Source organism: Gossypium arboreum, chromosome 2, assembly GCF_025698485.1.
Source record: "Gossypium arboreum isolate Shixiya-1 chromosome 2, ASM2569848v2, whole genome shotgun sequence".
NCBI classification, from domain to species: Eukaryota; Viridiplantae; Streptophyta; class Magnoliopsida; order Malvales; family Malvaceae; genus Gossypium; species Gossypium arboreum.
In genome coordinates, this window is record NC_069071.1 from 96164801 (window position 1) to 96186309 (window position 21509).

The following is a 21509-nucleotide window of genomic DNA, read 5'->3' on the forward strand; positions in this document are numbered from 1 at the left end:
ACTTATTTGAATCTTTACTAATACATATAAAACATAATTAGTTAACTTAGCTAAAGGTAGCATAACATTTATAATACATTCGGCATATATATATATATTAAAACATCAAGACATATTTAAATAAACTATATAATAAGTTGCATTTATGGATTATCACTCACCCAACATGTATCAGTTAATAACTTCCACACAAACCATAATAAATCCAATCGAAATCATGTTACAAACTTCTCCTATGTAAATTAAATACATTATACTATGATCGAACTCGCTATTAATGCACATGCATATAATACACAAATTTCCCCAAAGTAAAGGTCGCGTTTAACATTGAATATATATATATATACCAAGATGATCGACCAATTTAATCATAAAAAAATACATACAATTCATACCACTTATCAACCGAACCAATCAAGCTAATATACCTTTAACCATCATTTAACTAAATCACAATACATGTTTTCAACTAATTATTATTCTAACTGATTTGTTTAGTCAAACACATCACTCACATATAATGAACATAATCTCTAAGTTGAGCTAATTACACAACCGAATACACATTATAACTAACATTACTATCACACCAATTTCCAAGCATATAACACCTAATTCATATATCATGCATTTTATAACATATATCATGATAGCCAAAATAGATTAAACCATGACCAAACATAACCAAGTCCAAGCTTAGAGATTAAGCCATTTTCACATGGCTTTATTTATACATAACCAAAATTCAACATTTCATAACACTTTCCAGCCTATACATGCCATAGTTTTAAAATGCAACTTATTAAATACCGAAGGCGGTCGATAGTGTGATAGACTTTGCTGACTACCCCTGAGCTTGTAACTTGAATCCAAAATCTATAAAACAGAGACAAATATTAACAAAGTAAGCATTTATAGCTTAGTAAGTCAGAAGCAAATAAACAAATCAATATTATAATTAACTTGTTTGAAGCTAAACCGAATTACATTATCATTATCAAAGCTTAACCTGAAACCTACAATTAAGATAAAATAATACATTTCCATACATCATTTTTACTTTGGCCGAATACTCACCTAAATTAATCAATCAAATGTCATTCAACTTTCAAGTCAAAATGTCATTATATAATCAAGCATACCTATTCACATTAATAAGCTCAAGAATCATAATATGACATTTTGCACACACACTTCGTATTTGGCCTAATATACATAGTCACACACATATATATATACATAGTTAAAAATCACTTTAATAATACTTAAGTTATTTATAAAAAAAATCGAATTCACATACCATGTTCGCATGTAATCATTATTAGTATCACATACAATTTGTAACATATATCAAATAACTTACTTACCTTATTTCAATAGATCATAGACTCTTTCATACCTGGTCATTACGCTCATATTTCGTATTTATTCACAACTTATCGTTGCCTGATGAACCATTTGGAATTGGATAGGACACTCGGATAATCACACATATCGTACAATGCCAACGTCCCAGACGTGGTCTTACATGTAGCCACATATCGATGTCACTGTTCCAAACAGGGTCTTACTCGCACACATATATCAAAGTGACATATCGATGCCATGGTCTTATTCGCACACATATATCGGAATCCTATGTCGTGACATGTGTATCCTAACTATTCCTAAGGTTCATACGGGGATTTCGGACGTTGTAACTCGGTCGAAACGAATGCATGAATATGGTTACCAAGCTTATACACATTTGGCAATATCATATATAAATTCGTATATTTCATTTCAGCATATATACATAGCATTTAATTAAAATTAAATGTGTCTATTTTCTTATAAACTTACCTTGGACTATATAAAACGGAACAGGATGGCTAGCCAACAACTTTCGTTTTCCCCCGATCCAAATTTGATTTCCTTGGTTCTTGATCTAAGCATATTCAAACTAAGCTCATTCAAACATATTTTCATTCAATTTAGTCCAAAAACATATAAATGGGACAATTACCATTTTACCCCTAATATTTACACTTTTTACAATTTAGTCCCTATTGCACAAAACACAAAATATACAAAATTTCAACATACCCATGTTGGGCCGAATTTTACCCATATTTATACAAATCCATATATTTCATTTATTTCACATTTTAGTCCCTTAAACTATTTTTTTTTGTAATTTAGTCCTAATTACTCAAAATCATCAAAAACTCCAATACAAAACATGTTAATCCAAAACATATATTTTATATTTCATCATTAAACAACAAAAATCACAAGCTCTCAACAATGGCATAACTCAAAATATTCACCAAAATAAAAAATTTAAGCATGGGTTTTGTAGTACTCGAAGCAACGATCTCAAAAACGTAGAAATTATCAAAAACCGAGTTAAACTCATACCTTAATCAAGCTTGAATGTAACCGAACCCTATCTTCTTTTTTCTTTTTCTTTCTTGTTTAAGTTTCGACCAAGTGAGAATAATATGAAAGCTTATTATAATTTAGTATATTATAACATATAATGACATTTTATTTAATTACTTATTTAACCTTATTTATTAAATTATAAAACCATTATAACTATGGCCATTACCATCCACTTTACTTAACAATGGGCTAATTGCAACATAAAGGCTTCCATTTAAAAAGCCAAATACAATTCGGCCCCTTTTAGAAATAACCACCTAATTTCATTTTACGCGATTAAGTCCTTTTATTTAATCGGACACTAAAACGATAAAATTAAATCACGAAAATTTCACAAATATAAATTCATACAAAATAAACACAGAAAATAATTTTAAAATATTTTTTTGACTCGAATTCATGGTCTCAAAACCACCATTCTGATTAAGGTCTAAATCGAGCTGTTACAACTCTCCCCCCTTAAGGATTTTCGTCCTTGAAAATCTTACCAGTGAATAGATTTGGATAACGTTATTTAATTACATCTTCTGCCTTCCACGTTGCTTCCTTAACTCTGTGTTTATGCCACAGTACTTTAACTAATGAAATCTTCTTATTTCGCAACTCTTTAATCTCGGAGCTAGAATACAAATCGGTTCTTCCTCGTACGTCATATTAGGCTTAATCTCAATCTCAGATGGACTAATCACATGTGAATGGTCAGATCGATATCTTTGAAGCATTGAAACATGGAATACATTTTGGATCTTTTCTAACTTAGGTGGCAACAACAGTCTGTAAACAACCGGCCCGATACGCTCTATAACCTCATACGGCCCAATAAACCTCGAACTCAATTTGCCTTTATGACCGAATCTGAGTATTTTCTTCCACGGTGAGACTTTCAAGAAAACTTTATCTCTGATCTGAAACTCTATATCCTTTCGTTTCAAGTCCGCATATGATTTCTGACGATCCGATGCTGCTTTCACGAATCACTTTTACTTTCTGTTCAGTATCTCTGATCAAGTCATCCCCGTATATCTTATTTTCACTAAGCTCGGTCCAATATAATTGTGTACGACATTTATGACCGTACAAAGCCTCATAAGGTGCCATTTTGATACTCGATTGAAAGCTGTTATTATACATAAATTCAATCAGAGGTAGGTATCATTCTCATGTACCTTCAAACTCGAGAATGCAACATCTCAACATATCCTCAAGTATCAGAATGATTCGCTCAGACTGACCATCTATTTACTGATGGAAAGCAGTGGTTAAATGTAATTTCGTACCCAGTGCATCTTGTAGTCTCTTCCAAAACCTGATGTAAACCTTGGATCTCTATCCAAAATAATAGATATAGGTACCCCGTGTAATCTCACAATCTGAGAAACGCACAATTCAGCTAGCTTATCAAGCAAATAATCTGTACGTATCGGAACAAAATGAGTTGATTTAGTCAACCTATCAACAATAACCCAGATTGCATCTTTCTTGCTCAGTGTCAACGGTAAACTAGATGCAAAATCCATAGTAACTCTGTCCCATTTCCACTCAGGTATCATAATCGGTTGAAGCAATCCAGAAGGCACCTGATGCTCGGCTTTTACTTGTTGACAGATTAAGCATTTTGAAACAAAGTCAGAAATGTCTCATTTCATACCATGCCACCAATAAAGCTGTTTCAGATCATTATACATCTTCATACTACTTGGGTGAACAGATAACCGACTGTTGTGAGCTTCATTCAAAATCATCTAAATCAACTCTGAATTCCTCGAGACACATATTCAGTTTCTGAATCTCAAACAGTCATCAGCATCAATTCGAAACTCTGAATCAGCATCTGAATCACATTGAGTTCGTTTTGCTATCAACTCATTATCAACCTTCTAGGCATTACAAATTTGTTGAACAAATAACAGTCTTGCCTTTAATTTAGCTATTATCAAACCATCATCAGACATAGCCATATGAGCATTCATTGCATGCAAAACAAATAGTGATTTTCGGCTTAAAGCATCAGCAACAACATTAGCCTTTCCCGAGTGATAGTCAGTCACAAGCTTGTAGTCTTTTAGCAATTCTAACCATCGGCGTTGTCTTCAGATCTTTCTGAGTCATCAAGTAGTTTAGGCTTTTGTGATAAGAATAGACATGACATTTCTTACTGAACAAATAGTGACGCCATATTTTCAGTGCAAACACAATAGCCGCCAATTCTAAGTCATGTGTCGGATAGTTCCTTTCATGTGGCTTTAACTATCTTGAGGCGTAAGCTATAACTTTACCTTCCTGTATCAAAACACAGCCCAAACCATTTAAAGATGCATCACTATAAATAACAAATCCTTTACCCGATTCTGGTTGAAATAGTACTGGAGCTTCGGTTAAAAGGGCTTTTAACTGATCAAAACTTTTTTGACCACTCAAACTTAACATATTTCTATAGTAGCTCTGTCATCGGTGTTGTAATCATAGAAAAACCTTTCACGAACCATTTGTCATAACCAGCAAGTCCCAGAAAACTTCAGAATTCAAAAACATTCTTAGGAGGTTTCCAATCGAGTATAGTTGAAATTTTACTCGAATCAACCTGAATACTTGATACTGATACAACATGGCCCAGAAAACTGACTTCGCTTAATCAGAACTCACATTTACTGAACTTCACATACAACTGTTTATCTCTCAAAGTCTATAACACCAGTCTCAAATGTTCGGTATGTTCTGTTTCGTCACCGGAGTAGATTAAAACGTCATCTATGAACAAAACTACAAACCAATCCAGATATTGCCTGAAGATCTGATTCATCAAATCCATAAAAACAGCAGGTGCATTAGTAAGTTCAAAAGGCATAACCAAAAACTCATAGTGTCTGTATCTCATTCGAAAAGCAGTCTTTGGCACATCGGAGTCTTTAACTCGCAATTGATAGTAACCTGATATCAAATCTATCTTCGAAAACACTGTAACCCCTTTCAGTTGATCAAACAAATCATCAATCTGCGGCAACGAGTATTTATTATTTATAGTCACCTTATTGAATTGTCTATAATCAATGCACATTCTTATAGTTCCGTCTTTCTTTTTCACAAACAACATTGGTGAACCCCAAAGTGAGAAACTCGATCGCACGAAACCTCTATCTGTCAACTCTTGCAACTGAGCTTTCAATTCTTTTAATTCAGTAGGTGTCATTCTGTACGGAGCTATGGATATCGGAGTTATCCCAAGCATTAACTCAATACCAAACTCTACCTCCCGAATAGGTGGCAAACCCGGTAACTCTTCAGGAAACACATCCGGATACTCGCACACAACATGTACTGATTCAATGTTTCTTTCGACCACTTTGCTATCAAGCACATATGCAAAGTAAGCTTCGCACCCTTTTCTCACATATTTCTAAGCTAAAATCGAAGAAATCACTGCTGGTAACCCATTCAGATTATTAGATTCAATCCGAATAATCTCATCATTCTAATAGCATAAACCAATTGTCTTTCTCTTGCCGTTTACAACAACATTATGCAAAGTCAACTAGTCCATACCCAAAATTATGTCGAACTCATCAAATGGTAACAACATCAACTCAGCCGGAAAGTACGAATCTCGAACCATCAAGGGACAATTCTTACACACTTTGTCAACCATAACACACCGGCCCAAAGGGTTTGACACTCTAATCACAAACTCAGTAGACTCAATAGGTAGAGTCTTACTGAATTCTAAAGTCTCACACACATAAGAATGAGTTGAACCAGGATCAATCAATGTAATTACATTAGTTTCATAGAGAGTGAATGTACCAATAATGACATCAAGGGATGAAGCCTCCTCACATGCGCGAATAGCATAGGCTCTGACAGGTGCACGAGCGTCAAATCTGACTGCTGTATCTTTAGTCCCTCTCTGACTGCCACTCGCATTACCCGTATTTTTGAGTGCTCTACCCCAAGCTATAGTATTACCCGATCTCGTATTCTGCACTAGATTTTTTTCAGCTAACATTGGGCAATCACATTTATAATGATCCATCGATCCACATTTAAAATAATCCCGATCATATAATCTACAACTACCGAGATGTCATTTGCCACAATGTTTACACTCAGGTTGATTTGATTTGACATTACCCACACTAGCTACTGAGGTAGCTCTCGAGCTCATAGGTGGTCTACTCTGATCTCGTTTAGAATAACCCGAAGTTGCTTTAGAACGGTTGAAATCATCTCAAAACTTCTTTGGTGCCGACTAGAATGACTTACCGGATGTTCTTTTTCGTGCATCTCTAGCTTCAAAGTCAGCTTTTCTTTTCTCTTTCCCGAGCTCTTTAGCTTTGTAGGCTCGTTCAACCAGTACTACGAACTCTTTTATCTCAAGTATGCCAACTAATAGTTTAATGTCTTCATTTATCCCATCTTCAAATCTTTTACACATTATGGCTTCGGTAGAAAGACACTCTCGAGCATTCCGACTGAGTCTCACAAATTTTTGCTCATATTCTGTCACGATCATTCGATTCTGTTACAGTTCCAGAAATTCTTTACGTTTCTGATCAATAAATCTCTGGCTGATATATTTCTTACGGAACTCAGTCTGAAAGAATTCCCAAGTCACTCGCTCTCTTAGGACCATTGATACTAGGGTATTCCACCAGTGATATGTTGTATCTCGGAGTAAAGATATGGCACATTTCAAACACTCATCTAGGGTACAGGATAGCTCATCAAACATACGGATAGTATTATCAAGCCAAAATTCAGATCGCTCAGCATTATCTTCATCCGTAGCTTTAAACTCTTCAGCCCCATGTTTTCTGATTTTATCAACGGGTGGCTTATTTAATCGAAGATGGATTAGTAGGGGGTGGAGGTTGTTGTGCAGCTGGATTAGTCCGGATATATTGAGTAAACCAATCATTCATCATTTGGTAGAAGGTTTGTCTAGCCTCTCCTTCCTGTTATTTGAAATTGGTCGAGAATCAGCCGGCGCTATCCCTTGCGCGGGATCAGGCGCTACACTCTCAACATCATCAACTACAACTCTGTCGGGATCCATTTACTATATGAAAACACATTTTCAAATGTCAAAAGTCATCACACTATTGCAGTATATAATATGACATGTATAGCAAGATTCACGCACACTACGTTAGTCCTAGAATCGACCAAACCGTAACTCTGATACCAATAAAATGTAACACCCCTAACCCATATCTATCACCGGATAAACGTTATGAGGTATTACCAGTCAAAACACAAATTCAAGCGAACACATGCAGACACTTGCATAATTATATATTTTTTTATACTCAACTAATTTATGACAGATCTATACAAATTAATAACTCAAGTCATAAGCAAAACTCACAAACATTATATATTAACATATACTTCCAATGTAAGCTGAAACCAAAACCATATAAATATATATAATCATTGACATTATATTTAAGCTAGTTCCTATAAATGTGAATATAATACCTAACTAATAATCAATTATTTTCATGTCTCATAACAGTCTTTATTCTAAGATACCTATTAACTTATTTGAATCTTTACTAATACATATAAACATAATTTGTCAACTTAGCTAAAGGTAGCATAATATTTATAATTCATTTGGCATATATATATATATATATATTAAAAGATCAAGACATATTTAAATTAACTTTATAATAAGTTGCATTTATGGATTATCACTCACCCAACATGTATCAATTAATAACTTCCACACAACCCATAATAAATCCAATTGAAACCATGTTACAAACTTTATTAAACAATCTCCTATGTAAATTAAATACATTATACTATGATCGAACACGCTATTAATGCACATGCATATAATACACAAATTTCCCCAAAGTAAAGGTCACGTTTAACATTGAATATATATATATATACCAAGATGATTGACCAATTTAATAATAAAAAAATACTTACAATTCATACCACTTATTAACCGAACCAATCAAGCTAATATACCTTTAACCATCATTTAACTATATCAGATTACATGTTTTCAACTAATTATTATTCTAACCGATTTGTTTAGTCAAACACATCACTCACATATAATGAACATGATCTCTAAGTTGAGCTAATTACACAACCGAATACACATTATAACTAACATTACTATCACACCAATTTCCAAGCATATAACACCTAATTCATATATCATGCATTTTATAACATATATCATGATAGCCAAAATAGATTAAACCATGACCAAACATAACCAAGTCCAAGCTTAGAGATTAAGCCATTTTCACATGGCTTTATTTATACATAACCAAAATTCAACATTTCATAACACTTTCCAGCCTATACATGCCATAGTTTCAAAATGCAATTTATTAAATACCGAAGGCGGTCAATAGTGTGATAGAATTTGTTGACGATCCCTGAGCTTGTAACTTGAATCCAAAATCTATAAAACAGAGACAAATATTCACATAGTAAGCATTTATAGCTTAGTAAGTCATAAGAAAATAAACAAATCAATATTATAATTAACTTGTTTGAAGCTAAACCGAATTACATTATCATTATCAAAGCTTAACCTTAAACCTACAATTGAGATAAAACAATACATTTCCATACATCATTTTTACCTTGGCCGAATACTCACCTAAATTAATCAATCAAATGTCATTCAACTTTCAAGCTGAAATGTCATTATATAATCAAGCATGCTTATTCACATTTAAATAAGCTCAAGAATCATAATATGACATTTTGCACACAGAATTCTTATTTGGCCTAATATACATAGTCACACACAGACACACACACACACATATATATATATATATACATAGTTAAAAATAACTTTAATAATACTTAAGTTATTTATCAACAAAATCGAATTCACATACGATACTCCCATGTAATCATTATTAGTATCACATACAATTTTTAACATATATCAAATAACTTACTTACCTTATTTCAATAGATGACAGACTATTTCATACCTTGTCATTACGCTCATATTTCGTAGTTATTAACAACTTATCGTTGCCCGATGAACCATTTGGAATTGGATAGGACACTCAGATAATCACACATATCGTACAATGCTAACGTCCCAGACGTGGTCTTACATGTAGCCACATATCGACGCCACTATCCCTAACAAGGTCTTACTCGCACACATATATCAGAGTCACATATCGATACCGTGGTCTTACTCGCACACATATATCAGAATCTTATGTCATGACATGTGTATCCTAACCATTCCTAAGGTTCATACGGGGCTTTCGGATGTTGTAACTCGGTCGAAACGAATGCATGAATATGGTTACCAAGCTTATACACATTTGGTAATAGCATATATAAACTCGTATATTTCATTTCAACATATATACTTAGCATTTAATTAAAATTAAATACGTCTATTTGCTTGTAAACTTACCTCGGACTATATAAAACGGAACGGTACGGCTAGCCAACAACTTTCGTTTTCCTCCGATCCAAATTCGATTTCTTTGGTTCTTGATCTAAATATATTCAAATTAAGCTCATTCAAACATATTTTCATTCAATTTAGTCCAAAAACACATAAATGAGAAAATTACCATTTTACCCCTGACATTTACACTTTTTACAATTTAGTCCCTATTGCACAAAACACAAAATATACAAAAGTTCAACATACCCATGTTGGGCCAAAATTTACCCATACTCATACAAATCCATATATTTCATTTATTTCACATTTTAGTCCCTCAAATTATTATTTTTTTAATTTAGTCCTAATTACTCAAAATCATCAAAAACTCCAATACAAAACATGTTAATCTAAAACATATCTTTTATATTTCATCATCAAACAACAAAAATCACAAGATCTCAACAATGGCATAACTCAAAATATTCACTAAAATAAAAAAATTAAGCATGGTTTTGTAGTACTTGAAGCAACGATCTCAAAAACGTAGAAATTATCAAAAATCAAGTTAAACTCATACCTTAATCAAGCTTGAATGTAACCGAACCCTAGCTTTTTTTTTTCTTTTTCTCTCTTGTTTAAGTTTCGGCCAAGTGAGAATAATATGAAAAGCTTATTATAATTTAGTATATTATAAAATATAATGACATTTTATTTAATTACTTATTTAACCTTATTTATTAAATTATAAAACCATTATAACTACAGCCATTACCGTCCACTTTACTTAAAAATGGGCTAATTGCAACATAAAGGCTTCCATTTAAAATGCCAAATGCAATTTGGCACCTTTTAGAAATAACCACCTAATTTTCATTTTACGCGATTAAGTCATTTTATTTAATCGAACACTCAAACGATAAAATTAAATCACAAAAATTTCACAAATATAAATTCACAAAAAATAAACACAGAAATAATTTTAAAATATTTTTTTGACTTGGATTCGTGGTCCCGAAACCACCATTCCGATTAGGGTCTAAATCGAGCTGTTACACCTGCACCCTTTTAACATGGTCATACCTTGTCATTTCTTTGACATAATCGTTGGAGTATCCGTTGAAACACTTGGAATACTAAAGGATACTCAAGAACTCTCATGCACATAGTAAGATGCCAATGCCATATCCCAAATATGGTCTTACATGGGATCACAGATCGAAGCCGATAGCCTAGCTATGGTCTTACACGATGTCTCATATCGATGCCAATGCTATATCCCAGATATGCTCTTACATGGGATCAAATATCGATGCCAATGCCATGTCCCAGACATGGTCTTACATGGGATCACACATAACCCTAATGTCATGACATTTGTATCCTAACTAGTCCTAAGGTTCAACTGGGGTTTCGAGACATCAAACTTCGTCGAATCGTCATCGAATCATCATTAATTAAATCCACAAAGACAATTACACAATTCATGCAATATTAAAGCATTAAAAACATAATAATGTAATGTTGCATTATTTACACACGAACTTACCTCGGTACCAAAATATGACTAACTGTTCGATTTAGTCCACAACCTTGCTCTTTCCTCGGTTTAGGTTTGGACTCTATTTTTCTTGATCTATAATAGAAAATTCCACTTATTTAATTATCACATTGGAAAAATTATAATTTTGCCCCTAAACTTTCACATAATTACAAATTAGCCCCTAGGCTCGTAAAATGAAATGTGTTCATTTTGTTTGTAACCCAAGCCTAGCCGAACTTATAACATGCTCATAGCAGCCCATATTTCTCATTAAATCATACATCTTACTACTCATTTTACAAACTTTACAAATAAGTCCTTTTTTGCCATTTTCACTAGAAATCACTTAGTAAAAGATGTTTATCATACATCAAACATTCATATTCTTCCATTAAACACCAAAACACATGCATGTCATACATGGGTCAAATTTCAAACATGAACTCCACTTCAAAATATGGCTAGAAATAGGTAAATTGGGTTATGAGGGTTTCAAAAATGTAAAGAGCATTAAAAACGGGGCTAGGATGCACTTACTATTGAGCTTGAAAGTTGAAGAGACCCTAGCTATGGAACCCTTAGAAATTTTGGCACACATAAAGAAGATGGACACCAATTTTTGAAATATTTTCCCTTTTTATTCTTTTATTAACAAAATGAAAAAAATAACCTTAAGGTGTAACACCCCAAACCCGGCCTAGTCGTTACGACCGAATCTGATGTGCCATATTGAAGCGCCTTCTAGAACTTGAACTTGTTGGTGAAAAACCATTTTTAAGTTGAAACCAATTTAGTTTGTACTACGACTGAAACTAACTTATTAAGAAGTTTGTTATCATTGACTTCTTAATCTGATTAAAAATAATGGAATTTTCTCTAGTTGAAAACCTTAAGGTTAAAAATGCATGTCTTTCTTTGAAACCATTATTGTCTAGAAAACTCGATGTTCCTACTCAAGCAGTTTAAAATACAAAATCAAAAGCCTAATAAAAGTTAAAAATCCCCCAAATGGCCTTATTACATAATTAAAACCCAAATATAAATTTTTAGAATAAATTTAAGCCATAATTAAAACATCTGCGATCGTGTGGCCACTTCTGAGTCCCTCGCGGCTCCAAATCGTCTAAGGTTGGGGATTACCTACACAGTTAGAAGGAAGGGTGAGTTTACGAAAACTAAGTCTGTAATCCCCTATCAGTCAAACAGTACACAATGCATAAGTAACGATCTGGGCCAGGGCCTTATTCAGTAACAGTATAGTCTGGGCCTTTGCGCTATATAGTGACAGTGTGGGCCTAAGCCTAATTCAGTATCAGTACAATACAGGTATGCAACCCATCCCAATACAACCAACACACCACCTGTACCAGCCAACACACCATGTGGGGATTAAATTGACCCACCCAGCTAACACACCAATATCACAGCGAAGCTGCTAATAATAGTACACGTGGAGTAGCCACTAATATCAGAATACGTGGCAAAGCCACCAGAACAGTAAAAACGTGGCAAAGCCACTAGTACAGTACTTCATCCAAATCAGAATCCCAACCCCAATGCAAAATGTCATGTCATAAATAATGTGTGAATGCAAGGTCTCATACTTCGATGCAGTCATATATTTATCATACACTCATCAATCAACCTACCTCTAGGGTAGAATGGTCATTTTCATCCACTAGGGATAAAGTAGTAATTTTACCCTACGGAGGTATTTCGATCATTTACCTATTTTGGGGTCTCGATATAGTTAACGACCCTTTAAAAGGTATACAGTCATCTCGAACGACTCAGTTAGCCCATCTGGCCAAAACAGTATAAATTGGCCCATGGCCCATTACTCGGCCCAAGTGGTCTCACACGCTCATGTGGCCTGTTTAGCTCAAATCTAGTAGTGACTATGTGATTACCATAGCCTACTCCATTATCTGCCACTTACTGAAAGTCTCTTCCGTGTGGGGCCCACGAGCCCACACAGCCCAACAGGCCCATCTCGGCCCAACGGGCCCATAACAGTTCAAACACACGAGAACGCTCGTGGCGGCCTCCACTGTCTGTTGCCCATGACCTGTGGGCTCGGTTCATCTCACGAGTGATCGCTCGCTCGCGAGGCTGCAAATGCCGAAACTTCGATATTTCGGCTTTTCGGCTTTTGCCGGTTTACATTAGCGTAATGGTGTGAATACACACCTTTTAGCTTTTGGATAGTAACGGCATGGTGTATGGATACAAACCTGTTTATGCAACCGCTCCAACTTCCTCAAGCACCCAACCTACAATCATTCCCACATACCATTAGTCCTTCAACTACTAGTGTTCATGAACACCAAATCCCCAAATCAATACTCCTACTTACCTTGATCGAATGAGGGTGACTTAATCGTCCAAAATTGCTAACTAGAAATGATCACATGCTCTTGCCAATTATCTGTATTATAAACACAAATCTTTAATAATCAGGATTAATCATCTATGTGGCCTAACCCAAAAAAAAGAATCTTACAGAGACGTAGGGAATATTCGGCTAATACTTCAAAACTAAAGTAACATCTCACCTTAATTGAACGATGAGAGAAAGAGTTGATTGCTTCCGAACGCTTGCACCCCTTTACCCCACTGAAAAACCTAAAACCCAATTCATATCGAGGAGATGGAGTGAATAACGCAATCAGAGAATATAGGGAGAATAAACTTTAGCTTTCAAAAAAAGACAGAAACAACAGATTGAAAAGCATATATCGAAACAATAGAGAAACATAAACATACCCACCAATTGTCAGAAATTCTTGCAAAATCGAAATCTCAACACTAACAACAGAGTACAGAACGATCATTCAAAAATTAGGGAAGGGAGAAAAACCATACGTAATCGATCTAGAAAGAAGAAATTAGAGAAAAAAAGAAATAGAAAAGGGAGCAATCGGCTATATCTTAAGAAAAGAGAAAGAGAAACTGTAAAAGGGAAAAGGGAAAAGAAGAGTTAAGTTCGGCTAGAAAAAAAGGGAACAGGCAACAGACATTCGGCCTAGTCTTGAAAAATAAAGAAATGTTAGGAGTAGATGAATGATCGAGCAAGGAGAAGGAAGTTGAGTATGGGGATTTTGGCACTAAGAACTTACATTAAACAAATCCTGAAAAAGCGCGAAAGGTAACCTGTGAAACCGACATTAAGGAGAAAAGAAGCCAGAAACACCGAAAGATCAAAAACCTGAAACGACAGAAGGAAATTCAGCACCCCTTCACTCACTAATTGCCAAAAATGCATACCCAAATACCCCCTTAGCTGAATGCACATACAAGTCTCCCAACCAGCTACAACTCCCCAACTTTCCAATCCCCTAAAAATCTCTACAAATCTCTCCCCTTATCCCTCCTTGATATCCTCCATAACAACCTGCAAGACCCATTCGAACTCTCACCCAACAGAGTTTGAAACCACCTCAAACTCCAGCTGCCTCATGCTAGTAAAACAAATATCCTTTTTGCTTGCAATGAGATTCGAACCCAAGCTCTCTAAGTTACCAAGTCACGCCAATTGCCACCAAGCCACAAGACTTTTTGTGAAACATTTTATCCTCAATTAATTATAAGGTCTATAGGCCAAAGTCCAGGTTCCTTTAAAAGAAATACCAAAATTAATTACCAGAGCCAAAACTTGCACCCAGGCTCCCTTACAACCTTAATGACACCCCAACCACTAGACCACATGCTTCCTTGTTTCCTTTATTTAACACAATAATTCAAAAGGCTTTTATCCAAACATCCAGGGTTTTATTCACTTAAGACCAAAATTTTTGCTAAAGCCTAGGTTTGAACCCAAGATTTATCCAACACTTCTTAGAGCTATTAACAACCTCCTTACGGACCCATACTCAGGGCCCAATACTTTTAGGCCCAAATTCAAGGTGTTACATACGGCCTTTCTTTCAAAATTTTCCTATTCATGCCCATTTTTGTTCACAAAAAATAGAAATTGGGCAAATTGTTATTTAATAACCTCTAATTAATAATCCATGGCAATTTCATTCTTAAAGCTTCGAGAACTCACATTTTGCAACTTTTGCAATTTAGTCCTAAATGTCAAATTGGACACTTTATCAATAAAATTTCTTCATGAAATTTTCACACAAGCATGCAATTGTATCATAGACCTCATAATAATCATAAAATAATTATTTCTACTTCAAATTTGGGGTTTCAAAACTACTATTCTGACTAGGCCCAAAATCGGGATGTTACAGAAATGAAGATGGGGATCACATTAAAAGATAACGGACAATGCTTAAAACACTATTGGGGTGCTCATATGGATTGTGACAAATAGTCCATTAACCTTTGAGATGTTTAACCTCAACATCTCGATACTTTTTTTCATTTTATTTCTGCAATTTTTAAGTTTCTCCTAGTTATTTTATTTATCTTTTTTTTTCAATTTAATAATTTTTGTTTACTTTGTAGTGTAGATGTTATTTAGGAAGAAGCGAGAGGATGAACATAATAGAAGGCAGTGCCATGGAAAAAGTTGCGTATCTCTTGAGAAAGGGGATAACTAGGAGGGATGAGCTGTCCTAGTTTTTGAAACAAGTTGAGAGGTTGGGGTCCATCTACGGCGGTTAGGCCCAATAGAAATTTCCCAAAACACTTGGCCTCAATTTTTTTATTTCTTTCCAATTTCTATCGCACTCCTATCCAATCACCCACATCAGGCCATAATTATCGTATATAGTGCCACCCTAATTCCCTCACTTCTGCTCACAATTACCCTAACCTTTCTATCTTTCAAAGCTACTTGTTACCCTTTAAGTAACTGAAAAATTTCCCCTTTTCCTCTTAATCGACGATTTCCCTCACCTAAACCTCAACAATGGCCAAAACGCTTACCCCCTCAAACAGTCGTTGTGTCATTGCGAACATTCTTCAATGTTACGGGAAATGAGAAGTATAAACAATATATCAAAGAGGTTGTTTTGCCTCAAAAAAGGTCTACTCTTTAGAAATGAACCTTTCATGGGGTATGATGCTTCTATCTTATCCATAGTCAAAAAGCATGCCTAGCAGATATTTTGCATGCATCCCGAAGATGTTTTGAGCAAGCTTGTTCATGATTTCTATGCTCACATTATCTTGTCGAACAACACTTTCATCTATGTTAAAGGGGCATCTGTGTTGTTTGATGAAGAAAGCATCAACGCTCAATTTGGGCTCTTATCCGTACAAAATGAGCACTCTTAGTTTGATGCAACCATTAGCTCGGATAGGCTAAACCAAGTCCTTAAAGAACTTTGTGTTGAAGGAACCTAATGGACTGTATCTCGGTAGGCCTGCTATACAGTTGATAGGAAGTTACTAAAGCCAAGTTGCAAAGTCTGGTACCAATTCTTGAAGACGCAATTAATCACCTTTAGCCATAACTTTACAGTATCCAAGGAGCGGATGTTACCACTACACTTCATAATGACAGGCTAACAGATTAATATTGGTAAGATAATCTTCAATGAAGTCCCCCATTGTGTGTAGAAAAACATGAGGAGTTTGAACTTCCTGTCACTAGTCACTGCACTCTGCTAGCGAGTCAACATCCCAGTACAACCCAACGAGGATGTAACCCCAAATAAGGGGACAATAACAAGGGTGATTGAGCCTAAGATATCTAGAGAGGAATTATCGTGACAACAACTACATGGCTCAAGATTTACATCTTCCATGCAGGCTTTTGCTGTAGCAAAATCTTCTACCTCTAACAATCCATTTGAGTAGCAAGTGCTCAGTTCACTCAATCGATTGCACAAGCAGTTCACTCTTTTCGAGACTCAGCAACTCTAAATTTCTATGGATGTGGAAAAGGCGGAAGAAAGAATGGCCATTTTTTGGGCCTATGTTTAGAAGCGAGATGCTACCCTGAAGAGGTCCCTCCAAAAGAATTTTACCAAGCTCATGTCTGTCGAGGAAAAGACGGGTGAAGTAGAGCCAACCGAGGCAGAGCCCGTAAGCACCAAACCCGCTACTATAGAAAAAGAAACCCAAACACCTGAAGAAGAAGCCGACAAGATTGAATAGAAGCTGATCAAAAGGGGATAGAAGAAGCAACCCCTACAACTGTACCACCAGAGGATAATACTGAAGCTATCCCACCTATGCTAACCGAAGAAATGGCCATACAAGACCACAAAGTCAACTGCATCATTACTTTTATCACTGAGTCTGACAAAGAAGAGGAGGATGTACTGATCCAATCACTGAAAAAGAAGATGTATTTTAAGCATAAGGCACACAAGTCCACCCGTAGACATTGAAGCAACAATAATCAAGCTCCAAGCCAGAGAAGTTCTCTTCCCCTTGTTGCATCATGCATTCAAATTTTTTCATGACATTTTATGTGTAAATTCGTTTTGCTACAACATTACATTCATGTTACATGTATGTTTGTGCATTGATGACAATGCGTCCTTAAGGTTTGTGGGTGTGTTAGTCATTTAGGACGCATTATGTATTTAATTAAGCATTTTCATTTTACCATAGCATTTTAGTGTAGCCAAATTCATTTTGCCATAACACATGTAATTGCCAAGGCATGGTTAGACTATCATGAGTATATTTTTTCCTATGGTTTTTGATGATGAGCTTAATTCTTCAATAAACCTACAAAGATGTGACAATGGATTAGGCAAATTCATCTTAGGATAGTTTGCCTGAGAATCGACCCCTAAAAATGAGATGTCCTAACCTCAGTTATAATTGGACTACAGCAAGTTTCTTTTAATAAAGTTTCCAAGGTAGTACTAAAATGATTAGTAAGTGGTGTAGCTTCAGGAAAACCAAAGAAATGTCATAAGACACTCGAATGCTTAGAATTGCATCATAGGTCAGCAACATTGTGTTTGTTTCATCATGTTGTTGGTTAGAAAAGCGAGCTTAGACAAGAGTGAAATAAAAAAATGAAATTTAGGGGCACTCCACTATACTGATAGGTTGAGTAGTTAATCCATCTTCTAAGTCAAAAGCCTTAGCTTCATGAGTAAGTTCCATTCAAATAGCGACATGGTTGAGTTACCCAGTAATTCTGTGTACGCTGCATTGTGATTGTTGAGTCAAAGAACTGTGTGACAAGTTGAGCCCCATAATTGGTTTGTTCTAAAACAAAATTTTGAGTAGATCTAAGGCCAAAGTTAAAAGGAAAACTGAGTTTAGTTAGAGGATGAACTAAGTAAATTAAGAGACACTTGCTATAGTCAAAACGCACATATAAGCACTTAATAATTTTTCTTTTAGGGAAATATTTTGTACACTACCTTTTCTAAACAAACTTATGAAACTTGTACAAATTTTTAGACATAGAAGATTACTCAGAATTGAAGTATAAAATGCTCTCTAAATGATCTGGCAATAAAAAGGTGGTTATGTTTGTCATGGCAATTTTCGCATTCACGCATTTATGCATACTTCACACAAGGGCAAGCAATGACTTAGGTTTAGGGGTGTAATAACTCTTGAAAAGAGTTATATTTCATGCCCTTAGACTTAATTAATTACCTATACTTAAGTGTTTTTAGTTGCATTTTAGGATATTGCATTGGCATTTTTAAAGTATTGTATTGAAGAGCTTGGATTGCGCTTAATTGTTATTACATATTGCTTTTAATCACTTGGAAAAGGAATTTGTTTAGCGATTTTCTGGCAGGTCCAGAGTGTAGAAAAGAGAGCAATGGTTGAAGATTTATTGTGGCAAAGTATGGACAGTTTGCCAACAAAAATTTCGTGGCAATACCAGGAAGATGCCTAGTCAGCACTTAACGTGTACTGTTCTTGGCCCTACATGTATGTGTACTAGATATATCTACCTAAAAAATAGAGGAAAGATTATGGGCTGATGGACCTACCTTAGAAGGTGAAACTTATAAAAGCCAAACAAGGAACCCTAATTAGAGAGAATAGCCTTGAATGAAACAAAGAGTATTAGGTAAGGGTAAAAAACGAGGGCGGCAGAAGAAGAAGAAAAATCAATGCAATCATCTTTGCCAGTAGCAAGACATTGCACTACCTGTATTGAGAGCTGGATAGGCGAAAGCTATCAGCTCATATTTCCTCATTTGTTTCTTATCATGAATCTTTTAAAGCTTATTTGTTATTGATGATGTTGGTTATCGTATTAAACTCAAACTTGATTTGCCCAACCATGAGCTAAATCTCTTAGGCTTTGGATTACTTTGATGAAACCTTTACTTCTATCAATGTTTAAAGTTTAAGTTTGGTTTGCTCTGCTATTTTATTCAATGGTATTTCATGTTATATGCAGGCTGTACATTGACGAATGTGCAGCAGGTTCATAAAGATAACTTAATTTTGATAGGGTTAGGTTAACTAGATAGAAGTTTGATAATATGAGTGAATGATTAACCACTTATTCGTAGCAACCTCTAGACATAGAGCCTTGCCTCATACGAAAGAAGGTAGAAAATATTAGTGGTAGCTGAACTTAAAGCCTATAGACATATACTGCCTTAGCGAAGGTAACCTAAGGTCTTGCTCTCGAGAAAAGAAGACTACTGTAGAAATTTATCGAGTAGTAGAATATTCACAACTTTGTTGTGGCATTAATAGTTAGAAAAGGTAGATGCATTAGTAATCGTAGTTGTCCTAATCAACGTTGTAGTTCCTCAACCCTTTTTCATAGTGATTTTGTCGTGGCATTCTTGTTTCATTTACTTGCTTTGTTTTTCTCATTTTATACATCATCATTCTCTCATTTTTCCACTGCATTCTTATTATTGTTTTTCTTTAGCATTAATAAAACTTAACTATAATAACTCGACCAAATTATACCTATCTAATCCTTGTAGGGACGATCTCACTCATCACTTTATTACTTGTTCGATGTGTATAATTACACGACTTGCATATCATCTATGAAACTAACATTAATCCTCTAGACGTATGAAGTTGGAAGACAACCCCTATATACATGATACAATAGCTATGGCTTAGTCCCTCGGGTCATTACATAAGATTAATGTGTATTATGAAAAGTGGATGCAATGTTGCAAACTATGAAAACCAGTGTTGGGCATACCATGGCCAAAAGAAGAAATGTAAGGCAACACATGAAGAAAATAAAGAAAGAGAGCAAGTAAAGGAAAATTTTATTACAAGCTAGAAAGTAGATAAAAGGTATGAAAGCCATTCAGTTCTACCCTAGAGCGGACTCTTCTCGAGAGTCAGGGTCAGTTGCTTCTACCTTCTAATGATAAAAGAAGCTTCTAGATTCCCTCAATTCTTTCTAAAGTTCCTCCTAACTAGCTCTCCGAGGGGTTGTGAATGTTGAAGTCAAGGTTAGCCTTGGTAAAATGGCGTAAGCAACTAAAGTTTACTTGACTTAAGTTAAGAGGACCTACCCAAGTAATTCGAGGCTATTTTCATCCGCGTAATCAAACTTATACAAAGACCTAAGATGTGCCCAAGACCTAATTTAGGCTACCAACACCTCTATAAATAAGGCATTAGAGGTTTGATGTAACTAAGTCGTCCTAAATGCTGTAAAAAATCTTAGTAGATTTAGATTATTTTTCTTTTGCCTTTTAATAACTCTTTTGTTTTTCCTCTTCAAATTAGTTTTGATTCAAGAGTTTATCTATTTAATTAAAGTATTTTAGTTTACTTGTTCTTGCATTCGATTTAATTCTTTATTCCAATCAACTGATTTGGTACTCCGTTCCCCATTCAATATTCAATCTATGATTATTTAAATCTATTTTATTTCCTGAATAGATTGTGTTCTTCACATGATTTATTCAATCAAAATAGAGAAGGGGAGATTAATAAGTGATGTGGATGTGATTAATAGAGGATTTAAGGTTTTTTGAAAAGGATTAGTTTGTATGAAAATTGTGTATAAATTGTGGGCAATAAGTCCTCTTCCATCTCTCCTCTCCCTCCTTCTTCTTTCTCAGATTACCCTCAGAACTGCATGGGTGCATATTTACATGGTAGAAACTACAACATCAGCATACGATGTCTCCTTGCATAGTCCTCGTAAAATGGTTACACCTCATGCATCCACCTTATCATCCATTCCAAATTAGGCATCTTGTCCTACCCTTGGCTTTCTTGGCTTTTTTGTTTTGCTTTTCTTTTTTAGGGATGGTG